At 38.2% G+C, this 18116-nt stretch overlaps 1 protein-coding gene and 1 pseudogene across 2 annotated transcripts in view; both read right to left on the bottom strand.

Annotated features, from left to right (window-relative positions):
• Positions 1–18116, bottom strand: part of ARHGAP24 (Rho GTPase activating protein 24) — a gene marked incomplete at both ends in the record, with an annotated part of 409839 nt that overhangs the window by 137995 nt on the left and 253728 nt on the right. The gene's annotated exons all lie outside the window — the stretch shown is intronic.
• On the bottom strand, positions 1358–1949 carry LOC307063039 (large ribosomal subunit protein eL22-like; annotated as a pseudogene). Its single transcript has 2 exons — positions 1896–1949; positions 1358–1689 (listed from the first exon to the last, which is right to left on the bottom strand). The product of its transcript is annotated as a large ribosomal subunit protein eL22-like (transcript).

Below are 18116 nucleotides of genomic sequence, written 5' to 3' on the forward strand. Positions count from 1 at the left end.
GATTTTAGGAGGGCACCATAAGGCATCAGGGTCTCTTCTCAAAGTCACTCTTGAAATTCTATCAGCAACAATCACATTTTTACAATCTCATTGATGACCTTTCACAGACCTCTAGCCTCTACACATATGGCAGCAGAACCCCCAGTATCGTGGGAACCCCTTTCAGTTTGGCCCTGCTTAACGTGTCAGTTTGTAGAATGGCTTTTAAGCCCAGCCGTGGCCTAAATGGTGTGAAAGGGACTACTCCCTGGGCATCTCAACACTTCTCTTCAGCCTGAGCTGTCTCCCAGGCCCCTCTCCTTCACACCTGCCCCCGTGGTAAGACTCCAGAACTCTGGGATTCTGATCCTGACCCCAGGGAACCTCAATGACACCCACCTTTGGAAGCTCCACTATTCCTCATCTCCAGCTCCCCCTGGTGGGGTTCAAAGTGACAGTTTGGTGCAAAGACTTGTAGAAACAATGATTGTTTACAAATTCATATTTTGTAGACCTTTCCTTAATTGAACACCTGTGACTTTTAGTCGCTCTCCAGACCCTTTCCTGAGGGGTAGTAGAATAGGCAGCGACACAAAAGGACCACGTTTTATTTCTACAGGAAGAAAAAGGATTAACATACATAGTAACTGTGTACGTCAAGAGTAATTTGTAATCAGAAACTGAAAAGACAAATGCCCCAGTAGCCTGCATTTTATCGACATTGCCACTTTCCCAAAAAGAGAACCGCATAAACAAGTCGCTGCATCTGCTTTCAGTGAATTAGGAGTTCCCACATTTGTATTCCTCAATCTTTGAGAAAAGTATCAGATGAAACTGACTCACTCCATTTTGTGTAAAATAGTGACTGAACTCACATCTCCATGCCCTCATCCACCTTCTCAATGTCAAACAGTAGTCAGTTCCCTTGAAGGAGTCTTATCCTTCTATTTTCGTATTTCTACCACAAGAAATGAAATTTTCAAGCAGAAAAAAGTTTAATTACAAACAAGTGAGTGGCAGCCCAAGTGAAGCCCTTTCACTGTGATTTCCAATTTTCTGTTCAATCCACACTGCAGAGATACAAGGAAAACCACCATTTTGTTTGCTAAATTTTATTTAAGAATTCATACAGGGCTTCCTTGGTGGCGCAGTGGTTGAGAGTCTGCCTGCCGATGCAGGGGACATGGGTTCGTGCCCCAGCCCAGGAAGATCCCACATGCCGCGGAGCGGCTGGGCCCGTGAGCCATGGCCACTGAGCCTGCACGTCCGGAGCCTGTGCTCCACAACGGGAGAGGCCACAACAGTGAGAGGCCCACGTACTCAAAAAAAAAAAAAAAAAAAAAAAAAATTCATACAAAATTCTCCAGATAACTGAGTTTCAATCCTCATCTTCTTCCTCTTCTTCGTCTTGATTAATCTGGAAGTAACGTAATTCGTAACTTTCTTTGCTGTTAGCAACTACGTGTAACCAATCACGGATATTATTCTTCTTCAAATATTTTTTGTGAGATATTTCAAATACCTTTTGGAAAAAGGCACCTCGGAAGTTACAGTGATCTTGCTTCTGCTTCTTTCATTTGTTACAACACCTCCTCCGAGATTCCCAGCTTTTCCATTCACTTTGATTCTTTCCTTAAGAAACTGCTCAAAATTGGCAATATCCATGATTCCATCTTCTACAGGATGGATAGAGTCAAGAGTAAACTTCATGGGCTTCCCTAGTGGCGCAGTGGTTGAGAGTCCGCCTGCCGATGCAGGGAGCACGGGTTCGTGCCCCGGTCCAGGAAGTTCGCACATGCTGCGGAGCGGCTGGGCCCGTGAGCCATGGCCGCTGAGCCTACGCGTCTGGAGCCTGTGCTCCGCAACGGGAGAGGCCACAGCAGTGAGAGGCCCGCGTACCACAAAGTAAGCTTCACGACCTGCTTCTTTTGTTTGCCCCCCTTCACCACAAGCTTTTTCACTGGTGCCATTGCCGCCCTTTGGTTTAAATTTGATTATTTTATTAGCTAAGAAATTGCAAGTTATTCAGAGAATGATTAAAAACCACCATCTGCCTTCTGATCTACAATGGATGAGTAAAAAGACTTCAAGTCCAAATTTATGAATCTACTATCAAATTTTACTTATCATGAGTCCCCTTTGGATCTTCTGTTATTTGCATCTTGAATTTGGATATTAGCTCTGCCACTTACTAGCTATTTAACTTTTCCTTACCTATAAATCACAGATAATAATAGAACGTAGAACTAGAATGCAGGTTTCCTGACAAATGGTGCAGTTTTAATTCTGTTCATCTTCTTTTATGTTACGAGACAAACAGAGAAAATAAAAGAGCTATCTAACTAATCTAGCATTTTAATGGCAGTATTAACCTAAATAGAAAATCTTACTGTACCATCAATCTAATATTCTAAAAACTTAACGGGAGTCACAAAAATCCTAATAGTAACTTGCATATTTGACTCAATAATGACAAATTTATCACTTTGTCCATGAATTGATTTCTTATGGATATGGATACTTACAAGAAAAAAGTCTAGTATACTTTTAACCCTATGTATTTTAATTTTTTCACACATTTAAAATTTCTTACTTTGGTACATAATATTCAGCCCTTCCACAATTTTCCATTTTTACCTTAGTAATAAGGAAGAAATATGAAAAATTATAAAGGACAAGAACAAAAAGGGAAATGAAAGACACCAGAAGCTTTTGAGTCAATTATGGATGAGGAAAAAATAGAGGTCATTTATAAATAAATATTTGTTGATTATACAATTTTGAAATATCTTAATGTGAAATGTGGTATTTCTTTTTTTTTTTTTTTTTTTTTTTTTTTTTTTTTTTTTTTTTTTTTTTTTTTTTTTTGCTATATGCGGGCCTCTCAGTGTTGTGGCCTCTCCTGTTGTGGAGCACGGGCTCTGGACGCGCAGGCTCAGCGGCCATGGCTCACGGGCCCAGCCGCTCCACGGCATGTGGGATCTTCCCAGACCAGGGCACGAACCCGTGTCCCCTGCATCGGCAGGCGGACTCCCAACCACTGCGCCACCAGGGAAGCCCGAAATGTGGTATTTCTTAATGTGAATTTTTTTATTTTTACTGCTAACTCCAATTGGTCAACAATGAGTATATTTAGCATTATCAAGAGCAGTCAATGGCCACAGAAAACAAATTTATGGTTACCAAAGGGGAAAGAAGGGGGAAGGGATAAATTAGTAGATTGGGATTAGCAGATACAAACTACTACGTATAAAATAGATAAACAACAAGGTCCTACTGTTTAGCACAGGGAACTATAGTCAATAACTTGTAATATGGGGCTTCCCTGGTGGCATAGTGGTTGAGAGTCCGCCTGCCGGTGCAGGGGACACAGGTTCGTGCCCCGGTACGGGAGGATCCCACATGACGCAGAGAGGCTGGACCCATGGACCATGGCAGCTAAGCCTGTGCGTCCGGAGCCTGTGCTCCGCAGTGGGAGAGGCCACAACAGTGAGAGGCCCAAGTACCACAACAACAAAAAAAAAAACTTGTAATAAATCATAATGGAAATAACATGAAAAAGAGTATATATGTATAACAATCACTTTTCTGTACACCAGAAACTAACACAACATTGTAAATCAACTATACCTCAATTAAAAAAAAAAAAGTACTCAGTGGCATGACCTGACTAAATTTGGAGTCAGAATCCCATTTACTACCTGTAGGTTTTTGGCTGGGTTATTTGACCTCCCTAAGTCTGTATTCCATGTGTACATCAGGGGTATTGATACCACCCTACCAACGAGCTGGGAGGACCAAACGAGACAAGTTACACAATACACTTGGCACAGACACTCACTCAATCAACATGAGCTCCCTTCCTCTTCCCCTAATGCCAGCTGGCTGGCAGACCACATTAAACAAAAAAGGAAGCTATGTTCTCCTTTTTCCAGACAGCTGGTAATCCAGACATCACAGGCCTTTTACAAACAATGTTGACTTATTTTTGCCACAGCTGATGTGTATATAACGTGCCTTGCCAGTTCTCCTCATGAGTTGAATTCATGACCGTGGAATAATTGACTTGGTTTTCTTTATTGCTTCTCATTTTATGGGACCCGATTGAGGTAAAGTGGCAGTTTCATTATGTTTTGTACATTTCAAAGACCAGGAGGACTTCTTCATTGTCTTGTAATAACTACACAAAAATGTTTTACATTGTTTACCATAGCCCTCTGATGTATCTAATGTTAATCCTTCCCATCTGTAGATGCAGGCAGTGAGAAAAACAGGTTAAGTAACTTGCCTAGTGTCACCTGGGTAACAGGGACAGAGTCAGGATTTGAAAAGAGAGGTCCTGACTCCAGAGCCTATGCTCTAAGCTCATAGAAATTAAAGAGAGCTTGAAGCACACATAGAGTGAACACAGGCCTTAAAACTCCCATCTATTTTCCACTGCACTCAACTGTGGGGTCAGGGTTGGGGGACAGAACACATCATAGAATACCTGAATGATGTTAATTATGCATTTATTGCAAAAGAGAAACTCTGAAATTCCTCTTGAGGGGTACATATGCATCTTCTCTTAATCACTCAAGTACAGTACCTATGGGACATATGTTCAACAGGTAACACATTTTTTATTATACCTAAAATATTCCGTAGTTTCAGAGACATATTCTTGCTCTCTCTGGTCTCTTTTACCTATGGGGAAGGTCCACATAAACAGGCTTGGTATAAATGCTTAGAATAGTGCCTGGTACACAGTGAGAATATATGTTATTATTATTATTTACAATCCAGAGGCTGAATAGCATAGTGTTTAAGAGCCCAGATTTGGGAGCCAGACTGCCTGAGTTCTGATTCCAAATGCACTCTTTACTAGCCAAGACCTTGGAGAAGTCATTATTTAACCTCTTTAGTTTCCTCATCTATGAAATGAGAATAATAGAACTTATCTTATTGGGTAACAATAAGAATTACATGGAATAGTTTCTGACTTATATAAGCCCCATACAGGTATTACATTTTACTACATTTATCACCATTAATTTTATTTTACTATAGCAATAGTTTTATTTGTTCATTTTGTTTGTTTTTATTAGAATTTTTTTTTCTTCCAGTGAAACTGGACACAAAAGTCCAGTATACATACAGCAGATTTTATATTGTATGGCAATATACATAAAGCCAACATTGGTTAAATGATGTTGAGCATTTCTTCCTCTGGCCTCACCCTAGCACACCTATGTATAAAACACATTCAGGGAACATATTTCATTCAGCAGTGTTAAACAGGCCTAGGCACCAGCAGGCTCCTTGGCAGGCTATAAAATTGAATTGAGGAGGGTTGATTAAGCAAGAACTTAAGAGCTCCTGGCCTCTTTTGGTCTCAAGGCCAATTGAGTTTGGACCCAGACTCTGCTATTTGATAGTTGGGGAAGTAATTCAATCCCTCTAACACTCAGTTGTTTCCTTTGCTGTGAGAAGGAAATGACACTATGACCACTTCATGGGGTTGTATTTGGGTAAATAAAAGTCTAGTGTAATTATTTTTATCATCTCAATGATGCACAAGCCCCAAATTATTGGTGTTCAAAGAATCTAAAGAGAGAAGTCTTCCATCACTACTTTCTCCTTGAAAAACTTGTCTTGAAAAATGTGAAATTATATGAAATGATTGTTAAAGATAAAAATAACTTCCTCTACTTTTATACCCATCTGGGAGAAATAGGAAACTTTGTAATGCAGTATATTTGTTTAAAATAGGACGCATCAGTAGTTGAGTTCAGAGTTTAAAAATCTACCCATACTTCCCATTTTAGTAAATAACATAATTTGGATATGTCAAAATTTGTACCGAAAAGCACACAGGCATGCATTTTGAAATCTACAAATTTTAAACAAATTTATACCAATGTTGAAAAACATGTGTACTTATTCCAACAGAGCTTAAAATGAGAGTTTTTAAATATTTAAAATTGTTTCCCATTCATATTAACCAAATATCAGTTGTCTTAAAGCTGACATGAAATTAAATAGACAGTTTTGCAATACATTTTCTCTCAAGAATATGAAGCAATATGAAATAAAAAGACATGTGCTAGAATGACTGAATTCACTAGGAAAAAGAAGGGAATTGCAAGATCCCTTCTTCCTGTCACATTTGAATATCATTTTAGTAACATTTTATAAGTTGAAAAGAAAGTTCCTCTTCACACATTTCATACGACAACTTTCAATCACTAGCCTTGAGATATAAACTTGAATTAGAATAGAATAATGAATGAAAGCTTTCTTGCCTGACAATTTGACCTGAAAGTCTGCCCAATAAGTAAACAAAATATAAGAATAAAAAGAGACTGAGGAAAAGTATCAGTGTGGCCAATACAAACAAAGAGCTGCAACCTAAGTGTCCATCATCGGATGAATGGATAAAGAAGATGTGGCACATATATACAATGGAATATTACTCAGCCATAAAAAGAAATGAAATTGAGATATTTGTAGTGAGGTGGATGGACCTAGAGTCTGTCATACAGAGTGAAGTAAGTCAGAAAGAGAAAAACAAATACCGTGTGCTAACACATATATATGGAATCTAAGAAAAAAAAAAAAGGTCATAAAGAACCTAGGGGCAAGACAGGAATAAAGACACAGACCTACTAGAGAATGGACTTGAGGATATGGGGAGAGAGAAGGGTAAGCTGTGACAAAGTGAGAGAGTGGCAGGGACGTATATACACTACCAAAAGTAAACTAGATAGCTAGTGGGAAGCAGCTGCATAGCACAAGGAGATCAGCTTGGTGGTTTGTGACCACCTAGAGGGGTGGGATAGGGAGGGTGGGAGGGAGGGAGACACAAGAGGGAAGAGATATGGGAACATATGTATATGTATAGCTGATTCACATTGTTATAAAGCAGAAACTAACACACCATTGTAAACCAATTATACTCCAATAAAGATCTTAAAAAAAAAAAAAGAGTTGTGCCAAGTTATATAGCTCCATCCTATTCGATGTTCAGTGATGTTCCCACTGTTTAAAAAAAAAAAAAGAAAAAAAAAAAAGAAAAAACCACAGAGGATCCGCCCTCTCTCTTAGAAGCTGTATTAATAGAGACTCAACCTAACCCATTTCAAGAGTGAGGATTTATGAGTTGCAGGAAACTACAGTATACTTTGTTTCTCTTTTTTTCAATTACTAGAAACATCACTTGTGGGAGAAGTTTCCTCTTTTCTCTGGTCTTTGACCACAAATTATCTGCTAAAAATGTGCAAATATGTAGACATTCAAATGAATTGATAGAGACTATTATTACTTCTACAGCCACAGTGTCAGGAGAATGTTTTCATCAAGAAACACTAAAGTTTTAATAGACAGACTCTACTGAACATACAGGAATATGCTCTATTGAATGAAGATATTCTACTGAACAATCATTCTAGATTACATTTGAAAACTAGTAACAGGTAAGTCTAAAATGGAACTTTGGTGAACAAAACAAAACAACATCCTTTGGGATTCTCTATAGATGTTAAGGTAGCTACTTTAATGTCTTCATTTAGAACATCTTTGTAACATTTGAGAGACCAAATCCAAAAAAAGAAGAGACAAAAATCAAATAAGGCACCTAAAATGATCAGCAGTTTCATGTTGGATAAATTGATATATGTTGTCTAATTACATAATTAATGTATCTCTCTGTCTACTTCTACCCTTAATTTATGGGACTTTGTAATATGGATAATCTCCTTTTGATCAAGTGACATGACGGCTTTAAGACTGGTAAGGGCCATTACCAACAAGCTGTGTCTCAATACAAAATCAAATTAATACCTGAACTTTCATGTATAGAGGCTGTATTTCAATAATATTGGTCCATCACAGGTAGGATGTTTATCTCTTAAAAATGTCACACTTTATGGGCTTCTTTTCAACTTGCAAAGCCAAAGTCATAGCCATCAGGTACAATCCTGTTAAATATTCAAAGCCTTGTATACACAACAGTTATGAATGAGAAGCAAATCATATGATATATAATACAGAATGAGTCTTGGCACCTGTGGAGCAGGACAGGCCAATTACAATGCTTTGTACATGGGGCCACTCTGTTCATCACAACTTGCATAACTGCTGGGCCCTGTGTCCACTCTGAAACTTATCTTTTCTTCATGGCTTTCAATTACACAAGCTCACTGCTTAAAGGCAAGACTTAAAATGCAATTCAGGAAAAAATAATTCTCATCTACCTTAAGTAATTCTGAACTTGGCCCTAGTTTTCTTTTTTTATCAGAGTTTACTTAAGTTTATTCTGTCATGTGTTTTTTGTTTTTTGTTTTGTTCTATTTTCTCCAGCCAGATACAGGTCACTGAGTTTCTTAAGAAGGGTACTTTATACCTTCTAAATTAACTCCAGTTAAAATTAGCATTTATTTTGCATCTACTTGGTCAACAGAGTGAAATTATTTTATTCTCAAAAATGTTAGAATTATAATCAGGCAAATGCAGGTTTAATGTTTTATCTGCAGTGATAAAGAAGTTCTATGTGAACATAAACAATGTTATCAGGGATTCAAATTTGAGTAAATAATATTGATAAAAGGTATGGACCACTAGAAAGTCTCTATCCTCTGATATCCAAACTCTAATCAATATAGACACTTTCCTCTTTGAGAAAGGTACTTGGAAGCAAGGACTATGTCAAATAATACGTTTATAAATTGCTGTTTTTCATATTTAAAGACAATCTGTGCAATTATTTCTACTGGGTCTATCCTGTTTCATTATGATTTCCCAGAGCAATGGGAGTAGCTACCATTTTTAGTTCATTGCTATTGCTGTGTTTCCCCTTCCCTCTGGAATTAAGCATGCATCAAACATTTATTATATATCATCTAAGGTAATTAGTTGTTCATGAGAATGCCATGGACAATGCCCATGTTGTGGCAACTGACCTATGCTTTTTATTAGAACTGCATATAGACCAGAATAACAGCAATAAATAAAAGTGGGGAACTCAGTTCAGCCAGAGGCAGAAGCAAGGAGAGGAAAAGCAGAAACATCCAAGGTGCATCCTCCTGTGAATAAAGAAGACAACAGGTACACAGAGACAGCAGGTAAATGGAGGGGGTGTGGAGTTAGTGATGTAGGGAGGGTATGAAAAGCATTTTATTTGGTGTATAGCTGGAAGGAAATGTGCCTAAAATAGATCACTTGAGGAAGGACACAATCCCCCCACCCAAAGAGAAGGCACATCTGCAGTAATAATTGCCTGTGCAATAAAAGAGATTTAAAAAATACATTTTAAAGTAGTTATTTTGGCCCATTAATGAGACATTCAGAATAATTACTTGTCTCTCTTGAGAGGCAGTATCTACAGTGGTTATGCACATGGGATCTGGCATCAGATCTGGAATTCTGACTCTGACACTAATTGACATGGCCACTTATTTAACCTCTTTCTGCCTCAATTTCCTTATCTGCACAGTTTTCCTCATCTGCACAATTTTCTCATCTGTAATGTATGACATCGTTGTAAGAATTACAAGTGTTTAAGTATGTAAAGCACTTAGGAAAGTGGCTGGCACATAGTAGCAATACATGTTCACCATTCTTTCTTGACATTTTTCAAATCCAATAAAGAATGCTAACAGAAAAGATGATGAAGACAATTAAATGATGCCACTAGCACATTCTCGAAGTATGGTTTTACTACTTAATATATAGATAAAGCTAACAGATTCAAAATACTAACACTTATCTAGGGACCTAAGCCAAATATAAATCTCAAGAGAAGATGGTACAAATGTTAGCAAGAGTTGTCTAATTTCCAGTTAAAAAGGTTGATCCCCATGTAGGGAAATTTACCAGCAATATTATCCCCAGCATGGCAGTTTCAATGGAATCAGAATATGGTTCATGTTGCATACTTGCTGACACCCTGGATTTTAGGGGAGCAGATTCCTCCTGAACATATTTTAATCCTGCAGACAATCATATTTCACTTAAACTACCCAACTCCATGAGAACCGTGCCCTCAGAGTTCATCTCAGGAAGCTGTGTTTGTTCCCCTGCTGTTATAAGCAATTGCCTAAGTTGACTCCAGGACAAGTTTAATTATGCCTCTTTTATTTTCAAGTTTTATGTTTCTATTTGTCTTCATGTAACATAGGCACAACTTCTGGGTGCATTACATTTTTAGGGGAGCACAAAGACTATGGGACAGAAAAGGCAGAAGTAAGCGAACAAGAGCTCACATGCTTTTAATCACTTAGAAGACGGTGTTATAAACTCAAGTGCCTTTTCCCCTATACTAGGGGACATTTTTTTTCCCCTCAATGGACCTTATTTCAGGATTAAGTTCTATGACTCAGCTAGCTGAGTCAACTAAAATTGTAGGCCGGGTTGGCAGAAAAGAAGCAATTTACACAAGCAAAGTAAGTGTAGGAGAAATAATTTGAGCATTCTCTATATATGATGATCTTCTGAGTTCACTCCCAAGGGATAATCTATAATAAAGGAAATTAATGATAATTGAAACTTAACTCCTAAAATTATTTCCAGAGATCAATATTCCCTTTATAGATAACTGTGCCATAGCTGTGCTGGAATAATGGCCTATACTTGCTAAGTGCACATATTAATGAGGCCTCTGCATATAAACACCGTTCGTTTTTATTCTCCTTCTTGGCATTTGAGAATGGGGCTTTTATTCTATGAGCTAGAATAGCTCTTCTCAAACCTTAATGTATAAATGAAACATCTGGGGATCTAGGTAACTATGCAGATTCTGATTCCATAGGCCTAGGACAGGGATGGATGATCTGCATCCCTAACCAGCTCTGAGGTGATACTGATACTGCTGATCCACTGACCACACTTTGAATAGTGTGAAGGTAATAAGACAGCCAGTCCTGTACTCTGAATTTTCCTTATCATCACCTTACTTGATCCAAAGTTTTGGGTTGAATTGTGTCCCCCCGCTAAAAGATGTGATGAAGTTCTAACCCCCTGTACCTCACAATGTAAACTTATTTGGAAATAGGAAGGGTATTTACAGAGACAATTATGTTAAAGTCAATAGGGTAGGCCATAATCTAATATGACTCGTAATCCTTAGAAAAAGGGGAAATTTGGACACAGAGACAAACATTCACAGAAGGAAGATGATGTAAAGACACTGGCTATGTACAGGCTAAGGAGAGAGGCCTGGAACAAATCCGTTCCCAGGCCTTCAAAGAAAGCATAGACCTGCCAACACCTTGATTTTAGACTTCTGGCCTCCAGAATTGTGAGGCAGTACATTTCTGTGGTTTAAGCCATCCAGTTTGTCGAATTCTGTTACAGAAGCCTTAGAAAAGAAATACAGATATAGTATTAACAACTCTTCCCTGACACCTCTTCTTTCTTCTCCTCTCTGACATATACGGAACATTTCCATGCACCACTAAACTTAGTACAATGTGAAGAATGTGAGGGCGACATTCCATACACAGATAAGGTAACACAAATGGGTAGGTCATGTTTCTCAGGTTTGCCTAAGACAAAAGCTTGGATTGGTCCTACAGTCATTGCAGGTGTTAATCATGAAACAGGTTAAATCTACTGTAGATTTAGTTGTTAGTTGTTGTTCTGTTGTTAGTTCCCCTTAGGAATCAACAAACTTGATGCTTAACACTCAAAGGACATATGCCCAGATTTTTGTGAATCTCTATATTCCCAAATGTTTCTATAGCATATAATTTCCTTCAGAAAATGAAAACTTGGAGTGGCCCCTTAATAATCCTATAAACATAGACCTAAAATAAATTATAAAGGTATTAAAACAATTTCACAAATCACTTTTTTGTTGTTGTTGCTGTTGCTTTATAGCACATTTGGTGGACTCATTTTGACATAGATCATCAGTACTGCCAAATTTGAATTTCATAATTTCAAACTGCTTTTGTCTATGAATTTCCATTTATTTCTACCTCTTCACATCCTTTGTGCTTCATTAGAAGCCCTACAAATAGCTTTTCTTTTTCTACAATGAAACAAAGCTGTTCTGTTTTTGTTTTTAAATCACATTATGAGAGTTATTAAGTTTCCAATGAATACAAGTAGAAAAAACAACCCACATAGATTTTTAGAAGATGTAGAAAAGAATGAAGTAAACTAGCTAAATGACGGGTCCATACAAATCAGTCTCACTCTAAACATTCCTCAGCAAAATGACAAATTACTCAAGACCTTTGCTTTCATTTTAAGAGCGTTAAAACACAAGCTTCCAAGATCCATGAAAGTCAAGGGTGTGAAGCTCTTCATTATGATACTTAGCCTTTACACTTCTGAATATAGTTCATCCTATTTTTTATACTCTCCATCGGGGTGGTACCACTCCCTGGAGGGATGTTTGGAAAAGCATAGGAGTGTTTGAGTTTTCACAATAAATGAATGGAGTTATTGGCATTTAATGGGCAAGGCATTGGGAAACTAAAGCAAAGCAAGAGATGATAAATCTTTGCCTCTCAACAAATGCCAACAGCTCTTCTATGTTGAGGGCCTCCTCCCATTTTGACATTTCTTTAAGATTAATGGTCTTTCCAGTTTAGGCTCTGGGTTCACCTCTTGACTTCTACCAGAAACCATGCTGACTTCATCTCACTATCTCTCTCTCTCTCTCTCTCTCTCTGATTTAACAGGTGTGTCATTCCCTTTCTGTGTTCAAAGATCACTGGTTTCGTTTCTCACCCCCTCCACTTTATGGACTGTGATAAAAACATACCATGTAATTAACATATCTGTTCTTCTTGATTTGTTGTTTTATTTTTTTATCATTGTAGATAAATCTAACACAGTGTACTTCAGATAGGACATCCTGGAGATTCTTTTGTACAACCATCCAGTTCCCTCCACCATTATGGTTATGGTCTCACTCCTTCCTTTTCTTTATTCATTCTTCAAACATAAATAAGCACCTGCTATAAGATATGGTGTTAAGCCTCATGGAAGGAGGGTACATACAATGATGATCAGATCTCTCTTCTGGGATAGTCAGATTTACCTTCTTTCCTTTCTCATTATTTTCTTCCTTCTGCTCCCTGATAACTTTTCCCAACTTTGAGCTTTTGCCAGATCTAGAAAAAACTCACTCCTCCACAAAATTGTGACAATTCTATTTGCTAAACTACCTCCCTACACATCTATGTTGATTAGCTTTTTGATTATTCCTTATACTAAAACCAAGTCCACATACATATTTAATCATTTTAACCTTAATATATGTGATTTATGCTAATATTAGAGATTTACAAACTGAAGGTTAAATAACTTTTGCACAAACAACTTGTTCATGGATTTTAAAACAGGTCTAGCTGACCCTAGTGCCTGAGTTCTTAATGAATATAAAATATTCCTGATAATTAGAATCACCTTCCTGTGACCGCCAGTGAACTTTATATGCCCTACTTTTAAATCTTAGCATAGACACAGTTGGCCTTCCTTCTCAGTGCCATGATTAAATTCATCACGACCGTTTTAGAAACCTGGTTATACCTTCCAAGTTTCCATTGAAAATAAACCAAAAAAAAGTTTAAAAAATTTTCTGGGTTTCTTAGCTAACACAAATCCACAAAGTAGAAGTTCCAAATATAACTAGGTAGTCCTCTGTTATTTTTCAATGCCTGCAGGCTTTTAAAGTGCTGTGAATGTGCCTTAATCTGTTGCTAGGAACACTGCACATTGCTCCAAACAGCCTGCCAGTCTGAGAAATCTAGCGTGAATGACATGTGTTTCTTTCATCCAAGTCAGAGGATGGCGTGCAGCAGTATGGGAGGTGATGGGAGGGGAGGAATTCAGGATAAAGAAATTAACTAGGGGTTTCCCTGGTGGCGCAGTGGTTGAGAATCTGCCTGCCAATGCAGGGGACACGGGTTCGAGCCCTGGTCTGGGAAGATCCCACATGCCGCGGAGCAACTGGGCCCGTGAGCCACAGCTACTGAGCCTGCGCGTCTGGAGCGTGTGCTCCACAACGAGAGGCCACGATAGTGAGAAGTCCGCGCACCGCGATGAAGAGTGGCCCCCGCTTGCCGCAAGTAGAGAAAGCCCTCACACAGAAATGAAGACCCAACACAGCCAAAAATAAATAAATTAATTAATTTTTTTAAAAAAGAGATTAACTAGAGGAAAAGGAAGTGACAAAGAAGAAAGAAACCACAGACCCTAAAGGAAAAACTTTCCAACTGAAGCTCCCCTGCTCGCCACCAAGCACACATCCCTTGAGAGCCTTTGGAATTGGTTCAGTCTAGTCTGACAACAACTCAGAAGGGTGAGGGCACAGCTGAGAGTGTCTCATTCCCTTGTCACACCAATGGAAGTCACAGATCTGAAACCTGCAGATACCAGAGACAGTGAGGCCACTTTGAAACCTCAATCCCGTTTCAGATTTGGGAATCAGGAGAGTTAAGAGCAAGAAATCAGTCTGTAATCTTTTCCCGATACTTGTCTGGCCCCAGGGTAAAATATAAAGCACCAGCTTTAGAATTAAAAAAGAAATTAGTGATTTACATTTATACCTTCTTTGCTTTCCTTCATCTCAGAAGCTTTGGTGCCTGAAAAGCATAGAGCACGATGGGGCAGATGGTGCAGAGGAAGGATTTCTTTTGACACCTCCCTTCTGCTGTACCTGCAGCAATTACCACAAAGCCTAGGCACCTCTCAAGCAGCAGGATGCCATTTCTACCCCTGTTTTTGGCTGCTTAGTGACACGGTGGATGAAGCATCTCCTCTGTTCAAGTCAGTACACCAAAGCTTTCTTCTAGCATGCATGTAGCTTTATATTTTACATCTAAATCTTTGACTCCTCTAGAATTTATTTTGGTGTAGAGGATAAACCTTTTTTTTCCCCCAAATGGCTATCTAAATGTATCAATACCTGTTGTCCACTCAATCATCCTTCCCCCACTATTTTGAAGTCCCACATTTATTACACAATAAATTGCTGTGGGAAATTCCAGTAACTGGAATGGGGAAACTAAACATGGACAGTAAGAAAATTCCATTTCCACTGAAACACCATATGCATGATTTCTCCTTTCCTTAATGTTTAAAAATGAAAAGGAGAAATATTACAAGGGAAAGATGCCACATTTCTAAGGTGTCGCTTTCCTTGATTACAGGTTATTTTTAGCACATGTTGATCTATTCTAATTTGATAAGTTCATTATCCTATTCATCTGCTAAATGTTCTTTGATCCCTCTGTGCATTGTTGCTGACTCAAGGAGTAGGACATTATGAAGGCCGGTTTTGCCAGTTCAGCTGAAACTGAATTGTTACTCAATTTATATATGTTCCTTGCCACATTTTATGTGTGCTTCTAAGGGCATGTCTGGTTATGGCTATTTTTAAGTGACAGGAGATTTAGCTTTTGTTTGAACAAAATAATCAACATATTTTACTCCTCTGAATTTCCTTATTCTGAAAATCATATTGAAACCAGTGTAAAAGGCTCTTAGGGAAACTGAAGAAAAATCTGCCAATGAGTTCAGGTGACTTAATCATTTATTTATTCATTTAACAATTATTTCTTAACTTTTGTATGTCAGAAGATGATTCCAACCAAAGGTGGATGGTGAATGTACAAAGTTAAAATTTCTTTAATAATTCTAGCCTAATTAAGGATTCTATCAGAACCCTAATGTGGACACATTTATTGTTAGACTCTAAATCAAATAATATATAGCTGTGTAGGACAAGTAAAATATACCTAGTTATTCGGTAGAAGGGATTCAGTTATTTTCAACCCTTTTGCTGTTTTAAAGTATTGAATTTAAAAAACAAAAACAAATGGAAAAAAACCTTTCTGGAGTTTGCTGGCAGAAGTCCCGGAATTGATGGAAAGGTACATTTCATGTCAAGAGATTGTTGTTCATAGTGGGCTAACCATGTGAACACCAAATTTAGCAAAATGATACTAAGTAATCTGTCTATTCCTGATTGGGTGTATTAGTTTGTATTAGTCATGCTTTTTAATTTTCTGTATTTCTAATGCTTTGGCATCTGGGCTTTGCTGACCCTGAAGAGACTGCCCCTTCCAGGGCCAGCCAATTCCTAGAGATAGGAAAGACTAACCCTGAGCATGCCTTCCTTATGCAAATAAACCAATCCTGAGCCCAAACCCCAACCAGATCCTCACAAGGCTCTCACATCCTGGGTCACTATCTATCTGCCCTAAACACCTCAGGGCCAGGTACCCAGACAACTAGAGTCAGTCTCTATGCCCCAGAGCCTGCTGAAATTATTCAAACTAGCCAGTCCAAAACTTACATACCCTACTTTGCATGTTCTTTCCCAAGGAAACCACAATAAAGCCTCTTGCCCATGTTCCTCCCTTTCTCTCTCTGCCTCCTGACCAACCCAGGTGCTTCTCTATGTGTTCCTTCAAGGCATGATGTGTCCCTCCTTTTGAAACTGAGTAGCAAACTATCTTTTCAATGGCAATCATCTCCTGATCTGTTGTTCCCACTATACCTAAATAATAATAAAACCTACTTTTTAAAGCAGAGTTCTTAACTTATAAAGAAAAGGAGATACTTCTTTGTAGCTACAAAATAATTCCTTTTAACACATTGATGTGTTCTGATAAGAGTTATCAGTCAAGTGAAACTCCATGCTATAAGAGGACGGGAGTGAGAGAAGGGAAAGTCTCCAGTGTGTTTTATACTTTATCATCAAAATATTCAAAAACAGGCTGATCTTGAAAATATTCTATCAGAAAAGAGCATACAGAAGTCTGTTTTTATTGATTTTGATATGTTGCATTAAATTCTTGAACATTCCCTTAAGATCCAATATGCCTGTAACAGGAAACTTTGCCATCATTTTCTGTTGATGGCTTCTTGGTCATTAGAAATATTTGGAAGTTGTAATTACATTCTCTTGAAGTGATTACTCGAATTATACATTGATGAAAATTGTTTGGCTATTAAAATGTAAAGAGGTTAATTGGCTATTAGTATTTCTTGAAAATTATTTGTTTTGTGTGGTAGAGGATGGCTGTTAGAGGGAACTGGATTGACACTGGGATCAGGTTTGAAGCCTGCCCTAGTAAAAATAATTTAAAAGTTTAAAAAACAGAACTTGTATTGCTTGTAAAAATATGTAGAATATGGAGATACACTTCCTTGGAGGTCTGTCACAATCTGGGTGCAACTTCTAGCAACCAGACTCTACCCGTCCTGTTTCCTTAGAAGACACACTGGATTCAAGACAAATGAGGCTGGCCTCTTGAGTAGACTTGTAGAAAAGGATTTTCATCTCTGTCTCCAAAGAAGAAGTGCCTGATGCCACCTGCTCTTACTCCAGTTGCCAAATTCTTGCAGCCCAGCGGTCCACTAAGGAGCCCAGAGATTGTCTGGACACTCTGTAGCCTCAAAGGGACATCTAGCAGAAAAAAACACTCATATCATACAAACTGCCTTCCATGTTTCTTGTCCACAAACCATCCAGGCCTACTTTAGGGAATCTGGAAGTAATAGTTAAAAGTTGTGTGAATATTCAGTACTTCACCTGAATCTGCATTACTTCAGGAGGAGTCATTAAGCAAAATAGAACTTAATTACCTTAATGCTAAGGTAAAAAGACATTAAAAACTATGGATACCACTTTAAGCCAAATCCATACACTACAAATCATATATAATCTCAATTTACCTAAAGTCTTTGTGAAAGTGTAACTATGTTGCTATGTGCAAACATTTCCTGATAAAGGTTTCCAAGCCTAGTAACAGACTAGATGGATAAGAGAGCATGAATAGCAGAAACGCTCGGCAAGATAGACGCAGTCATTGCCTTCCTGGTAGCCGTTTATCAATCCATTCTTTCCCACTAATCACACCCCATTTCCTGCTCACAGAGTGGACAGTGATCTCTTGATCTCAGGGGAGGTGGGTCTTCCCCTAGCCCCAGGAGATAAATCATAATTGCTTTCTTACCCAAGAAGAAGAGATTGAGTGTAGGTCAAAAGAAATCAGGTTCAGTAAATTAAGGATTTAGCAAGTTTAAAGTCTAGAGTAAAGTATAAAGCTGAAAGAAGAGAGGGAGCGAGAACACAATGTGCTTAAAAAACAAGCTTTTTTAAAAAGTAAGAGAAACTTATCAAATATATAAATGAA

This window comes from Hyperoodon ampullatus (genome assembly GCF_949752795.1).
Source record: "Hyperoodon ampullatus genome assembly, chromosome: 1".
Taxonomy (NCBI): Eukaryota; Metazoa; Chordata; class Mammalia; order Artiodactyla; family Ziphiidae; genus Hyperoodon; species Hyperoodon ampullatus.